Source organism: Ahaetulla prasina, chromosome 2 (assembly GCF_028640845.1).
Source record: "Ahaetulla prasina isolate Xishuangbanna chromosome 2, ASM2864084v1, whole genome shotgun sequence".
NCBI classification, from domain to species: domain Eukaryota; kingdom Metazoa; phylum Chordata; class Lepidosauria; order Squamata; family Colubridae; genus Ahaetulla; species Ahaetulla prasina.
Window position 1 is genome coordinate 149582604 of NC_080540.1, and position 12675 is coordinate 149595278.

The 12675-nt window shown below is 41.2% G+C and overlaps 1 protein-coding gene across 3 annotated transcripts in view; it reads right to left on the reverse strand.

Annotated features, from left to right (window-relative positions):
* The window catches only part of RAB11FIP4 (RAB11 family interacting protein 4), a 213138-nt gene that overhangs the window by 47623 nt on the left and 152840 nt on the right, over window positions 1-12675 (reverse strand). Inside the window, exon 1 of one of the 3 annotated variants that reach the window (XM_058173107.1) lies at window positions 4908-5040. The exons of the other annotated variants lie outside the window; for them this stretch is intronic. The gene's annotated coding sequence lies outside the window, so the exon portion shown is untranslated. Of the gene's footprint in view, window positions 1-4907; window positions 5041-12675 lie in introns of those variants that run through there. 3 annotated transcript variants of the gene reach the window in all.

Consider the following 12675-nt stretch of genomic DNA (forward strand, 5'->3'; position numbering starts at 1 on the left):
AGAGAGATATGAAGCCCTCAACGTGTTAGGCAGAAGAGACCATCTCTGACCCACCTAGCCTAATATTCACTCTTCCTTTCATATTTCCATGTGAAGATTAGCTTAACAGAGGAGTCTGGAAAAAGGGGGAGGGTTTGGCCAAATCAGGGCTCACCAACCTTTCAAACCTCAGGGACCACTAAATTCATAATTTTAAATCCCGCGGACCACTAATATGAATTTTTTATATTGCACTAAATAGTATTTAGTGCAATATAAGAAATGCAAACAATTTTTCTATGGACCACCAACATTTTCTCACGGACCACCAATGGGTGACCACTGGGTCAGATTATTATTATTATTTTGCCTTTTTAATTTAAATCCTCAAAAAGTTACTTATCAAATTTGAAAAAAAATGTGATTTATCAAATTTGAAAAATGCAATAGCCATACCAGGAAATCCAACAAGAAAATTGTTTCTTATGGCACTAAACTCCAGCTCCAGGCTCAATTTCAAATTATCCATTAAAAACCACTATTACAACAACTGTCATAATTTAAGCCATTTGCCTTTATCTTACACTTTCTCCAAATCAACAATATTCAGATACCTTTTCTTGTTGCTTTCATGTATTTCTCAGTGACCTGTGGAAAAGTGATTATCTGGTCCATACATTCCTTGCTTGGCGTGAAGCCACATTACATTTCCCAAATTTTGCTGTCTTGTCTCAGCTTTTCAAAGAAAACTCTTCCAAACTCTTTCCTGAGCGTACTTCCACCAATTCTTCTGTAATTTTTGCATTCACCCTTGCTACTTTGCCTTACATATAGGAGTAAATTTTCTTCCAATTATCAGGCACAGATTGAGTCTCCAGATACAAACCTGTATTAAATAAGCCACACTGGAACTCCAGGTCAAAAGTATTATTTGCTTCCGCTTTTACAATCTCTGCCAGCAGTCTCACCGTTTTCAAATATGATCATATGTATGATTTCCTTCCTATCTTATTTTGATACAAAAACGTAAACCAATTGTTTCAATTCCATTTTTTGATTACTATTCCTTTTTTACTGAGTTATAAAATATTATAAGATACAAAATACAAAAGTAAATAGAAAAGCAGTGAGGGGGAAGAGAAGTGAGGAAGGATAAGAAAAGCATTGACTTCTGACACTCTCCCCTCCGTTGCAGTAAAATAAGGCATTAGCATCAAATCACAACTTTTTGCTTTTTCATAATAATATGAACAAGCCATTTCTATACATTTTTGATCACCATTCCCATAAACATTCCTAAAATATTTATTTGAATATTCTCCCACTTCAGTTTCATTGCAAATAATTTATTTTTAATTCCATTCACATTTCTTCTGGCTTGTTTAGCCATTAGAATCTGTCTCTATTTTCTGTGTTTTTAACATTAATCATTCCTTATTACCCCCCTTGAGTACATTCTTTACAACTACCTTTTTTCACTCTGATTTTTGTAGGATTTTTTTTTAATTTACATTTATATCCCGCCCTTCTCCGAAGACTCAGAGCGGCTTACAGTGTGTAAGCAAGGCAATAGTCTCATTCTATTTGTATATATTTACAAAGTCAACTTATTGCCCCCCCAACAATCTGGGTCCTCATTTTACCTACCTTATAAAGGATGGAAGGCTGAGTCAACCTTGGGCCTGGTGGGGCTTGAACCTGCAGTAATTGCAAGCAGCTGTGGTTTAATAACAGGCTTCTTACAGCCTGAGCCACCACGGCCCTTCATTCCCCTTTCCCCGTTTTTCCTACTCATAGCCTCTTTCACTTCATCTCTGCATCTCATCCTTCTCTCATCCTATCATTCTTCCATCCATAAATACCTGGTTCAATGATGCTTTTAGATTTATATTTTTCTTTTCTTTTCTAAACAGGCTGTCACTAGGCACATTTTTTATTCATTCTTGAATCTCCAAATGAGTCAACACATTTTTTCTCATCTTCTTCCTATCATTTTGTATTTGTTACCTAGCATAATTCCCCATTCAGTCCCAATCAAATTAGAATGTTTTCCACCAAACCAAGTGCTGATTCCTTCTATTATCAGCATTTACTGAAATATAACATTCAATTATCACCAACCTACAGAATCTTATTTTCTTAAACCCCCCAAATCTACTTGGCTTCAAATCTTTGTGTTCTAGGACATATTTTAGATCTGTATCTTCTTTAATTTCATTTTCTAATTTTGACATTTACAGCTCTTATATTTAACATGCCATACCAAATGGATACTGACCTCCATTTGGCATCATAACTGGTTAATCAAGTTAATCAGTCAATTTCATATAATGCCTTGTAGTAATATAGAGAAGCGATCATTTAAGCTATATTCAGCATTCCTTGCTAAAACATGGATAGCATCAATTAGATTAGTCACATTTTGGCATATACGCCAAAATGTACTAAATAACCCAATTCCACCCTAATCCCATTCTGCTGCTCTTATAAACTGAATCAACCACTACTTTGTAAGACAACGTATTGTCCACAACTCAACAGTATAAGCAGCACACTGGCACACACTCACTGTCAAATACCAACATACAAAATAAGACCAAGCTAATTTATATCAGGCACGCTAAAGGAACATCACCAGCAGAAAATAAGGCAAGTCATCTAATATTCTTTAAATGCCAATAGAATTTACAGTCACACAGAAAATGACTAAACATCCTAATTGGGCAGAAATGCACCCTTCACTCCTCTATGTTGTGAAACAGGTTCATCCATTTCTTAGAAGCACTTCCCACTAACTACAACTCAAACATTAAGTTTGTTTCGTTTTCATTTTTAGCCAGTGACAGAAATGACACTGCTACGTAACTCAACTAGGCTTTTAAAATCTGTTGGCTGAAAATCTAAAATGGAAGCCCAGGAAGTGTGAAACCCTGCTTTCTCAAGTCTATTCAAACAGCACTTGCAAACGCAGGGGGTACATTTAAATACATCAATCTTTTGCAGAATATATATCCAACAAAAATGGTTTACCACCCACCCAGTCTGTTTCACTTTTGACCACTATGTGGTTACAATACACTTTCTTACTTCACCCCCCCACCACTGATTTATTGATAGGTATGATAGAATTCGAATCTATTAAACAAGAAAAACAATCAACTACCATAAAGATCACCCTACTCAAGGCTCAAATAATGTATCGGTCACATTCAAGAAGAATGCACCTGACTAATGCTGAGCAGACATACCTCACAGAGCTGGTGTGAAAAAGCAGAATTTATAAAGCATTTTGAGTATTGCTGCAGAAATAATGACTGCACACACACAGCCTCAAAGTAATGTTTTTGAGAATACAACATTCTTGCCAGAAGCTATCAGGTTCTTTCTATAAGTGTAAGTAGAACATCTCTTACCCTTTTAATTGTAAGCACTAACAAACCTCAGTGCCATAAGGACAAAATGCTTTGTTTAACTGTTACCAGGCTTGGCAACAAACCCATAATGATATATAGGAATGTTTTTGATTTCTCACAGCATATGCATAAAACATGCCTGCCTGTAGCACAAACATAAATGAATGCAGCACCCTTCCAGCAAGCATACATACAGGATCAGCATAGATTTTCACCATCAGACCAGAGCAACTATATAGGGCAATTTCTACCCTATTCAGCTAGCAGGGAGTCTGGAGTAGTCATTAAATTAAAAGAAATAAATCCTGCATTGTCAAGAAAGTATTCGTCCTAGTACAGCAGAGATACGAGCATCCGCATTCTTAGATCTACAGAATGTTAAATTTTCTTTCCAGAATCGTTCCAAAGCCAGCGTAGGACAATCTTGAAAAGTTCCATTCGATTCACACCATCCAACTTTGCCCATTCAGCCGCTAGCAAGCAAAATGCAGATGGGAGAGGCTATTATGCGTCTCTTTAATGCCTGGACGCTCTCCTCCTCCTCAAGGGGGTCCCAACAACAGAAAATCTCAACACTCGGCAAAAGCAGCTCCCAAAGGTCACGGATCAGGGCTCCCTCTCTCTCTCCCTCGGCCACCCAGGCTGAGTTCTCTGCCTTCCTCTTTCCAAACCAACTCGTGTCGCAAATTCAGAAATAAAAAATAATGCTACCGCGCCCCCCCCCAAAAAAGAACCCCAATTTCGATATTAAGCTTGCAGGAGCTGCTGCCGCATTGGGTATTCGACCATTCTCTCACCCCCCCACCCCCATCTCGCTGCCTCCCTCGAGTCAGAAAACTAACCAAGCGCTAACAAAAGAGGATTTCCCCCCCGCCCCACTTTCTTTTTTCTGGATTTCCACCACCCCCCACCCCCCGCCGATGCCTTGAGGTACCCAGCAGAAACAATTTCTCCAACGGCCGGCAGAACAGGCTGGGGCGAAAGGTGGTGGTGGCGGCGGCGTTGAACGGGATAGCCTTTCCCCCAGACAGCCCCGCCGCCCTCCAGATCCGGAGGACTATAAAAACTCGCGCGGGGGACAGGGGACGGCGGCGGTCGGTGCAGTCCTGGACGCTTGCCCGGGATCAGATGCGTCGGAAAGAAGGATGGCGCGGCCAGAAATTTGGATGCCAGCAGAGACCGGTGGGGAGTGGAGTGGTGGTGGGGGGGGGGAGAAAAAAGAAACGCGTGACGAGGAAAAAGCAGGTAACTGGAAGCCGCCCAGTTCAAACCAGATCCATATGCGGGGTGAAAGTGTGTGTGGGGCGGGGGAAACAGCTTCCACACAAAGAAGGCAGCCCCCGATCGCCCTCAAACTTCCCAGCAGGTCTGAGAAGAAAAAGAAGGGGAAGAATCTCTCTCTCTCTCTCTCTTCTCCCCTCATTCTTCCGCCCGTCCGTAACTCCGTTTCTCCTCGCCCCATTCATTCCGGCCGGCCGGCCTGCCTTCCCTTCTTGCCCTCCATCCTTTTCTTACCTGGGCGGCGTTCCCGTCCGCCTTCTCCCACAGCCGCTCGGAGAGTAAAAACGAGGCTTAGCCCGCAGCGCCGGCGAAAGCCAACAGTCTCTTTCTCTCTCTCTCTCCCCCGCCTCGCTCCTCGACCCGCTCGCCTCCCCACCTTGGGCAACAGTTGGTAGTTGCGCGAAAGCCACGCCCCCCCGCGGGTTGCTGTTGCTAAGCGCCCCGAGCGCTTCATTGTATCCGTCCGGTGAGATCACAATGGCGGGGTTTGCGAAGATTCCAAAAAGGGGCGGAGCCAGGAGTCGAGAGGTAATAATAATCACTTGGAAAAAGAGGTCAAGGCTGGTTGGCCGGCCGGCCGTTCGCTGTTGGTTAGGTAATGCTAACCCGTCCGACCTTTGGGAAAAGGCGGTCGAAATCTTTCGCTACTTTAAAGGGACGAATGTCGAAGCCGGGTCTTTTGGGGCTGCGGTGCCGGACGGTTGCGTTAAAGCGGGGAGGGGGGGGGAGTCCAGCTGACCTCATAAGGTTTGAGTTTTGAGTAGTAGCGCAAGAGCCAAAACGCTTCGGTTATGAGGTACTTTGCCTCTTCATTCCTCTGACTGAGTACAAGATAATAGGGCAGGTAAATTCAACCCGGTTTGCAATCTTGCGATGAAAGAGGAAAATTCTGAGAGGAAAAAAAACCCAAACTATTCAGTAAAGTTCTTAATAAGTCGAATTTGAATTCATAATTGGGGGCCCTTGTTTCAGTGGGATGCAAAAATTATTTTACTTGGTTAATCAGAAACAGCCTTGTATCTTTACAGCATTTCCATGTTTGATTTTCGGTATGCATACTGTGTAAATTCGGTCAAATGTGGTTTACTCAGAAAACCATATTTAGCAGTTTGAGTAAACCAGTTAAATGAACCATTTTTCCTCTTTTTTTTTATTGTTGTAAATCTCAATGAGAGCCAGTTTGGTTAAGGCATAACTTGGGCAGAAAGGCAGCTGGGTGACCTTGGGCCAGTCACTTTCAGCCGTAGGAAAAAGGTAATGGCAAATCGCTACTGAAAAACCTTCCCAAGAAAGCTGCAGGCAGTTCTCCAGAGTCCAGGCAGTCTCCAACAACCCAACACAACTCAATGGAAGGGGAGAAAAATCTCAATAATATTTGTACAATATTGAAGATTACTAACACTCCGATGTTACATTTTTGAGGATAAGAAAAGTATGTCAACATTAATTACAATTTAGGATGTGAGCATTGTGGGTGCTTCATCACTGCAGGTTTTCAAAAATAGACTGGATAACTGACTTTTTCATCCATAATTGAACATAACGTTAAAAACACAGATTGCATCGAAGTGTTTGTTACACAATAAAGTTTTGATCTTAAACCAATTAGTATTAACATCCCCATTGTGTTGTTACTTCTTGCACATATCATTAAAAAGTGAGGGGGGATAAACATGTTTAATAGCAGTTAAACTCTCAAAAAATATGGAATAGAAAAAAGGAGAAAAACTATTGGTTTTTCTAACTTACCTCAACATATGTAATCTATATAAACATTTCAGCCCCCTTAAAAACCAGACTAAATATTTTTTTGCCGTACTATTTATCTATGTTAAATGAGCCACATTGTTGATGGTCCTTTTTATTTAACTGTGATTGGCAGCAGCCAGTAGTAATTCTACCTCAATTCTGACTTAGAATCCTATTTAGTCTCACCTGGAGGTGGTGGAATTTGAATCTGGTGAGAACTTGGCATGCAAATCATTTGCTCTGTCACTCAGCTGCTCTTCTTTCTCTCATGGGGCTCATTGTTACCTGGAGAGTATCTTGTGGAAACTACTGTTTTAAAAAGTCATGGGGAACTGGCAGCACATCAGCCTTTTCCTCGAAGGCTGACATTTAGTATGCGTTCATTTTAAAATTTGTATGGCGACATTTGAGCGGAGAAGGTAATGGGCCTGGTTAGTGCTTGGATGGAACAGCTCCAGTGAACCAGTGGTGAAGTCTGAGCTGGTTTACTACCGGTTCACTGGCTGCACATGCGAGGCGCGCGCACGCAGTGCACGCCAAAAGAAGGCATGCGGTAAGTAGAACACGCGGCGGGGGCTAATCAGCTGTGGCGCACAATCTTTTTTTTTACTTTTAAAAGCATTGCTTTAAAAAAAAAGGCTCTGAAGATCGTGCAGCTCAGCTGTGATGATCAGAGCCTTTTTTTACTTTTAAAAGCATTGCTTTAAAAAAAAGGCTCTGAAGATCGTGCAGCTCAGCTGTGATGATCAGAGCCTTTTTTTTACCTTTTAAAAGCATTTTTTAAAAAACCTCTTCGGCCGAATAGTTTGTAAAAAAATGCTTTTAAAAGTTAAAAAAAAGGCTCTGACGATTGCGTGGTTCAGCTGGGGATGGGCGGCGGGGTGGGATTTTTGCTACAGGTTCTCAACCACCCGCTGCCATCGCTACCGGATCACCTGATCCGGTCCGAACCGGGAGCATTTCAGCCCTGCAGTGAACCCCAGAACTGAAGGCTAGCTTGACATGTTGAAAAGCTACTCAGGAAGAAAGCATAGACTTGAAACTATTTACATATGGCTTCCAAGAAGGCGATCAAGAGAACCAATTTGGCCTAGTGGTTAAGGCTCCAGGTTAGAAGCCAGGAGACTATACCTTCTAGTCCTGCCTTAGGCATGAAGTCTGGGTGACCTTGGGCCAATCAGTCTCAGCCCAATCTTTCTCACATATCTTAAATCTTGGCTTACCATTCATGCATAATACACATTACAATACTCTGTCTGGCTTGGGTTTTTTTTTCAAGGTCTGATTGCCCTCTAAATGTTCTTCATATACTTCCTTAAATATCTGTTTCCCATTCAAACAGCTTAATCCAGTATCTTTAAACTTCTGCCCCCAACTTTTTGTTTGTATGAACAGGTATATCAAGAATATTTAGAGGGCAATCAGACTTGGAAAAAAACCAAATGCCATACTTGCATGTATGACAGAATTATGTTTTAAGAAAAATGTATTACATTTTGAATATAGTAATGCAACGTTTACTTGTTTACTCCAATATTTACAATGTTTACTCTGTCAGCTTTGGAAGCCATACTAGGCCGAAGGCTTCCACAAGCTGCCACTTTCTCCTGTGTTGGAAAGTAGGAGAAGGGGTGGTGGTACAAGGGGCTATTAGACATAACAATATTCTTCCTGGTGGTCAAGGTCAGGCTGAACTCACATCTGGAGAAGGAGTGGCCGGAGTGATGTCTCGAGATGGGGCGGTTGAAGATTGGAGCATGTGATCGGCAGAGGGGTCATGAGGGTGGGGATTTGGGAGTTTGTATTACTGAGGGAGGAACCTGGATCCCCAGATTCAGATTTTATCCAGTTGTGCCAGTTTACCTATGCTAGTAAAAGAACTTTGAAAGATGTTTGCTTCGGAGTCTTTACTGCAGGAGGGGTTTTTTGGAACGCTGACATTCTCCTCTTCAGAACAGAAGGGGAAATAACTTATGTCCATAAAATGCTTTGCTAAATTAGGAGAAAGTGCCTCATTGAGAAAGATCAAGTATACACCACATGGGCATCCTTTCATTCGGTTCATATCATTGAGTCAAACACAACACTGATGTGGCCCTCAATGAAATCGAGTTTGACACCCCTGTGGTATACTGTGCGCACCCATGCCCCCTCTTCCTTTTCAACTTTGGAATCAAAGTACTGCTCATCCCTCTTTCTGATCATCATTTGTCTGAGCTTTGGAGTAGTAGGGTACCAAAGGTACTTACATGAAAGATGACCTGCTGTGTGAAACAAAGCTGGTTGGTTCTCAGTTTGTGCCTCTACGGATAGTCCTTACAACCTTAGTGACCATTTGAAGTTATGATGGATATCTCAAAAACTACTTGTGACCCAGTTCCAAAGTTCCACTGACTATCCTCCCCCCCAGTCACTTGACCACATTTGGGGCACTTGACAACCAGTCTGCATTATGGACATATGCAGTATCATATGATCATGTGACCACAAGTTATAATGTTTTTGCCAAAAACAAATGTTTACTTCCTTTTTTGGCAAAAATGCCCCATGACAAACAATGGGTTCATTTAACAACAACAGTGTTTAATGACCACAGATTCATTTAGCAACCATGGTGTTTTGTTTAATGACTGTCACAAAAAAGGTGTAAATCAGGTTGGTTACTAAACACACTAAAAACCGTAGAAATGGTGGTAGACTTTAGGAGAAACCCTTCCATACTTCCACCTCTCACAATACTAGACAACACAGTATCAACAGTAGAAACCTTCAAATTTCTAGGTTCTATCATATCGCAAGATCTAAAATGGACAGCTAACATCAAAAACATCATCAAAAAAGGACAACAAAGACTGTTCTTTCTGCGCCAACTCAGAAAGCTCAAACTGCCCAAGGAGCTACTGATCCAGTTCTACAGAGGAATTATTGAGTCTGTCATTTGCACCTCTATAACTGTCTGGTTCGGTTCTGCAACCCAACAAGAAAGACACAGACTTCAGAGGATAATTAGAACTGCAGAAAAAATAATTGCTACCAACCTGCCTTCCACTGAGGACCTGTATACTGCACGAATCAAGAAGAGGGCCGTGAAAATATTTACAGATCCCTCACATCCTGGACATAAAATGTTTCAACTCCTACCTTCGAAATGACGCTACAGAGCATTGCACACCAGAACAACTAGACACAAGAACAGTTTTTTTCCCGAAGGCCATCACTCTGCTAAACAAATAATTCCCTCAACACTGTCAAACTATTTACTAAATCTACACTACTATTAATCTTCTCATTGTTTTCATCACCAATCTCTTTCCACTTATGACTGTATGACTGTAACTTTTTGTTGCTATCATGAAGGGTTAAATTGCAACCTATGACCATCATTTGTGTTGTAAATGTTGTACCTTTGATGTATTTCTTTTCTTTTTTTCTTTTTCTTTTATGTAAACTTAGAGCATATGCACCAAAACAAATTCCTTGTGTGTCCAATCACGCTTGGCCAATAAAATTCTATTCTATTCTATTCTATTCTATTCTATTCTATTCTATTCTATCCTATCCTATCCTATCCTATCCTATCCTATCCTATAAGCTTTATGACTAAATGGGCAGGCTCCATTATCACTGTAAGTTGAGGACAATCTGTATTTCTCAGTGCTGGTACACAACCAGGTCTGCCTCACTTTATTCTTCTGCTTTCAGTAACTTCCTTTTTTGTGTGTAGCATTTCTCAACCTCTGGCTTCTGTTGGGTAAGCCATTAATTTGCTTTTCTACAAAAATATATTTGAGAGGAAGCAAAAATAAAAGGAAGATGAAAATGAGAGAAACAGTTTGAAACAGAAATTTTCTGATAAAGTTTTATCCTTCAAAACATATTCCTAACTGCAATCCCTTTGTGATGATCATCTCTTACCCACTTGGGAATGGACTTAAAAGGGAAGGTGCTGTGACCTTCAATCGTTTTCTGAAAAATTCTTCAGAAAATGTTATAACAGATGTGGTCTAAAGGCCGCAGTTTCTTAACTTAATAAACTCACAGTGGACTGGACCATGTTTTGCTGAGTTACACCAATTGGCTTATATAACACACTGAAGTATAAAATACAATAATCACAATAGCAAAGTTTGTTCAATACACTGAACCATCAAGAATATAACTGAAATTTAGTTCTTTGTGTCTTGCCAAAGAAGCCATTCAATATCTTTCTTGCAGAATTTTTCAGTAAGGGTTATGAAAAAAAAATGTTAATTGTACTCTGAAGTAATCGTAACGGTGGATTTATTGTTGCCATTATTATAAAATTATTATTTTTCTATTATGATTGCGATTGTATTTTTGTATTTTTGGAGTCTTTGCTTGTTTCAGCATCAGTAAGCATGGACTGCATTTCCATAATACGGCTGTTTCATCCCTGCTTCCTTCTGATTTCACAAAACGAGACAGTTGACTGCAATGAGGCTATCCTGAAGCTACATCCAATATTTTATCTTCCCATGGAACACATTTTGAGATGCAAAGAGGGGATATGCCAGGGAGGTGGGAATTACACCTCTTGGTTAAATTGATGGAAGCTGTTTCATCACCAGAATATGGCACTTTCTGTATGTTCATTATATTCTCTTCACTACCTTTTATAACTTGTTAGAAATGAAGCTAATAAATAATCAAAATAGATAAACGTAGAAAACGTGACAGATGTGTTGAGACTTCAATTCCCAGATTAATTATTTATAGTTTGCCATTCCAAAATTTCATCCATTTTATTTTGCAATTGTAAGTTATTCGTCATCTTCAGGCTTCACCTTCGTGCTTCTGGGAGCAATGTGTGACTGCAGCTGTTTCTTCCTTTTTAACTGCTAGTGGGGGTTTGAACTGATTGGGTGGGAGCTTGGCTGTGCTCTGATTGGATGGGGTTTTTTTTGTGCCCTGATTGGCTGGGGGTGTGTCCTGTTTGGGTGGGGGCTTGGTTGTGCTTAGATTAGTCTGAGTTGCAGGGGGATTTGAGCTGGTGAGCTGCATTGCTGTTGTTTGGCTTCGTGGTCGTGGTCGTGCTACATCTTCATAGTGGGTGTCAGTCTGCTGCATGTATGGATTGGAGGGGTTTGACATGGCTAATGTTGCAGCTGTGGTCTGGCTTCTGGTCCTTGGTCGTGCTTCATGATCAGTGTGGGTTTGGGTCTGCTTTCTGAGTGGATGTGTGGTGGTGACATCCTGTGTGGACCTCGTGAGTGTGGGTCTGGTGTCATTCCTCGCGTTAGGGACTCGTTTGTCAATAAGGGCGGGTTTCCAAATGGCTGGTAGGCGGGAGGTATCATCTCGTTTGTTCATGCTGTGTGGGCGTTTTTCTATCTCGATGGCTTCTCTGATTATTCTGTTGTTAATGTGTTCAGTTTTGGCGATAGTTCTGGTCTTTGTAAAGTCAATATCGTGTCCTGTGGCTTTAAGGTGTTGGACCAGAGAAGAAGTTGGTTCCTCTTTTTTGACTGAGGTCTTGTGTTCTTCAATGCGTGCACTTATTCTTCTGTTGGTTTGTCCGATGTATGTGGTGGGGCAGGCAGTGCATGGAATTTCATATACTCCTTGATTTTCTAACTCAATTTTGTCTTTGGGGTTTCTTAGGATGGTGGATATTTTTTGGTTTGTGCAGAATGCTGTCTTGATGTTATGTTTGTGGAGGATCTTGCTGATTCTGTCTGTGGTGCCTTTTATATATGGGAGGAGGGCTGTGCCGTTTTCTTGTTCTCTGTCTTAGATTTTAGTGGGGGGGCTCTTTTTGGATTAGTTTGGTAATCTTATTTGTCTGGAATCCATTGGATGTTAGTACGTTTGTGAGAGTGTGTAGTTCGGTTTTTAGGTGTTGTTCGTCAGCTAAGCGTTTTGTTCTGGAGATGAGTGTCTTGGCTACGGAGTTGATCTGTGCTGGGTGGTGGTGTGAAAAAACCACTAGATCCAAAATAAAAGCCTCCCCCATCAGCGAAGAAATCCAACAAAGAATCATTCCCAGAGAGAAATCATCCAGATGCCCTAAGCTCTATGGTCTCCCCAAGATACACAAAGAAGGAACCCCACTCAGACCCATAGTCAGCTCCATAGGCTCACCTCTACAAAATCTAGCTAAATTTCTCACCAAACAACTACAGCCCTATGCAGAATCCATCACCTCACACGTAACAAACTCTTTCCAGTTCATAGAGATCCTAAAGAAACAAAACCTACAGCCCAGCGACCTACTCGTGAGCTTTGATGTCAT